Raw genomic sequence first — 3399 nt, 5'->3', positions numbered from 1 at the left:
GGAAATGTTGTCATGGAACTATACACTAAAGGTAGACCAGAAACATTCTTCTTCAAAGTTAGCTAGATTAGGTTTTCTATTTGAGGCTTGTGTAAGTGGGTCTCATTGCTAGTTGACAGAAGCAAGAAGGATCACAGTTTGATGGTTTTTTTGAGCTTTTCTAATGCATGGATGATGCAGGCGTAACTAACCTTTTGGTCATATCTAAGGTACATATATTTGGACAATGCAAAGATTATGAGCATAATTTTTGCAGAGTAGTGTTAAACAGTGTTGTATTATTCAGTTGAAGTGTGCTCTCTGTGCCCTCTCCTCATCTCCACTCTTCTTCTCTCCCTCTCCATATTTGTTCATGGTATCAAAGCTACCTTGCCTTCTATTCAGGCATTCTGATCCTTATGAGAGAGTGATAGCTTGAGATTGAGTGATTCTGTTTAGTAGTGCTCATTCTTTCATTCCATTATTGCAACTTGCTTATGATATTGGTGGTATGTCTTGGCTATTTAGATTAGTAAATTGAGTGAAATTGACTGACTCAAATGCCTCGGCCATATCTATTTCTCCAAACAAAATTCTATAACATGTGTAGCCTTTAGAGCCATTTTTCAATGATTTGGATATATAGAATGGGTAAAGGCCCTCAAGTCAAGAAAAAACTATGTAAGACTGTTATACTTGATGAGATAAAGCTTAAGGGATGGAAGTCCATTCATTGGAATCTAGTTGCCCCTTCAATTCAACCTTTTAAAGTTATTTTTATCCCTTTTATGACTCTTTGCCTCTCTTTGGTTTTCAAAAAATCTCTTTACTTTAAAGTCTCTCATTCTCTCTTCCTCCCTCACACCCCCTCTCTCTTTGCCTTTCCACTCTTATGAAGGACACGAGTCTATAGAAGATATTGTAAATTTTTGAACAAGAACATTGTTCAAAGTCCAAGGTTGCTAAAATGATGAGATGATAGGATAAGAATTTAAGGTTCCCAAAAAGATGTTATTTTCTCTCCCTGCAATCCTCCACAAACATAGCAGTTGAGGGATATGTTCCCGACCTAATGCTTGGTCGCTTGGATCCCTCACCATACTTGTTGGCATTTCCCTCTACTTTATCTTCCCCTTCGCTCTCCCCCTCGAGTTTCTCCTCTCTAAATTTTCAGTTCTTACCACCTCCCCCTCCCCCTCCCCCTCTCATATTCTGGAAGGTGATGCAATCATGGAGAAAAAGGAGTGTAACAAATTATTAACCCTTGCATGCGTGAGCGAGCATCCGCACATGTGCACACACACATAGTGTGTCCTGTTGATGTGTTTTTTCTTGCACGCACGTACACGTGCACATAAGCAAGATTCTTCCTAAAGGAATCAAACATAGTAAGGTGAGAGGGAATCGAATACAAGCAGTTGACAAGTAGGGAATGAGGTAAAGCCTAATGACAAGCAGTAAGAGTGTTCCTAGCAGATTCTAGTAGGAACTGAGGTGCACTTGCTCGTCAGCTATTGCTAATGTGGAGCCATCAACTGTCATAGTCTTGGGTGTAGGGAATATCAATCTGGACATTCTGATCAGAATTTCTTCCTCATCAATATGCCCTCCTTAAAATCACCTGCTGGAAACAACATGCCCGGATGCTACCATCTCTGAATGTACATGTGTTAGCTTGCAATCCCTCTCCCCAAGCCTTTGATGATGGCAGGCTGGGAAAGGAGGGCTGGCCTTTCCTGCTCATAAAATGGCTCACGAGCTACCTGCGTGCTCGCCATTTTATGAGGTGGAAAGATGTTCCACCGCCTCCCTTTCCCTACTCCATCAAGGTCACTGTGGTTGGCTAGGATTACATCTTGATCATCCACCTCTGACTCCTAAAACTCGGAATCCTCCAATCAAAACTCCAGCCAAAACTCATGGGAATCCTCCACGTGGCCTCCCCAGCTCACCTTGACGATCAACCAAGAAGGGCCAACTGTCACCCTTTTCTGGTTGGAATCTGTCCGGATTCCTCCCGAAAGGACTTTGCGTGGCCCGTGTGGACTCCTTGAATACACAAGTCATGATGAAAGGGATGCCATGTCAAGATGAACGGCAGTTACGATGATTTTGAATTAACTAGGTTGCGGCAGGCAGCCTTTCTGTGATTGAGCATGTAACTAGTAACTCAAAATCAAACTTGAATCCTAGCATTTTATCAAGTTTTCAAAAGAAGAAATGGAATAAGTAAAAATGTGGACATGAGACACAACACACAGTCCGTTGTTGGGACCCGATCTTCTTGGCAAATGTCAGGGGTGCTGATTTATTATTGACTTGGCCATATTGTTTGTGCGTTGTGGCAGTTGAAGCCCACCAAATACATGAATAAGACAACGCTCACAAGAGCTCAAAACTGATCCTCATTGTAGTCTATAGAATATTGTTACGTGGACTACAATCATATGAATAAAGGTTCGATCTTGTATCCAGCTTGGATTCCCTTGCTCCCTCACATCGAGAACATGCATCAAAAGAGAGGAATGTTGTAAGAATCCAGGTGGAAAACAAGCAATTTTGCATGGATGAGCAATTGAAAATATTGGTATGATAATATGTAATATATAATTATTATAACCACTAGTGTGGGCGGGGAGGTAGTGCACCTCCTTCCCCAAAGATTTATAATCCGAGGGAACGAGCCCTTCCCCGTGCACCAAGAATATAATTGCGAGAATTGCTGCAAACAAATTGGAACCATCAAGGTGAGAAAGTAGCTTGTGGCCAACTCTCCCAAACTTCACCTGTCCATAGTAGCAAAGAAACATGATGAAAGGGCCAAACATATCATACCTTAATATGCATGTTCTACACCCTAAGTCCATAACGATAGCACCTTTCAACGGTAGAGGATTTCTTGTGATTGCCATTTCATATGTCGCTTTTCGAATCTACATAGCTTTCCCATTGTCACACAACTTGAAATTAAAATATTGTCAAGAACAAGCTAAATAATGCAATGACAATGAGATCAATCTTGTTGGTGGAAATTGACATCCGAACTAGGCCCAAGTTCAAATTAAACTTTTCTTAGAGAGTGAAAAGTTTGCCAATAATTTCTTCATGACTCACACTGTTGGAGCCTATCGTAAAGAAAAACATCCACTGAAAGTTCATCCTAGCGTTATACACTATGTGGTATACAAAATATTCCTATACAATGTAAGATGTAATGAGCTACTAGTTGTTGATCACAACATGAACCCAATATACTAGCATTTATTGTGTCAATATGTCATCCATGATTAACACACCATAACTCCAATGGTCCTTCGCCCATGTCATGAGGTAGATGGGGATTCTTTGCCCATTTTGGATGGTGATGAACCCCTCATCAACACCTTTGACACCAACTTGAAAAATACCTCGTGGCCCATT

This window comes from Dipteris shenzhenensis, chromosome 2, assembly GCF_047967505.1.
Source record: "Dipteris shenzhenensis isolate YYH24624 ecotype China chromosome 2, Dip_SZ_1.0, whole genome shotgun sequence".
Taxonomy (NCBI): domain Eukaryota; kingdom Viridiplantae; phylum Streptophyta; class Polypodiopsida; order Gleicheniales; family Dipteridaceae; genus Dipteris; species Dipteris shenzhenensis.
Note: the sequence above shows the minus strand (reverse complement) of the source record.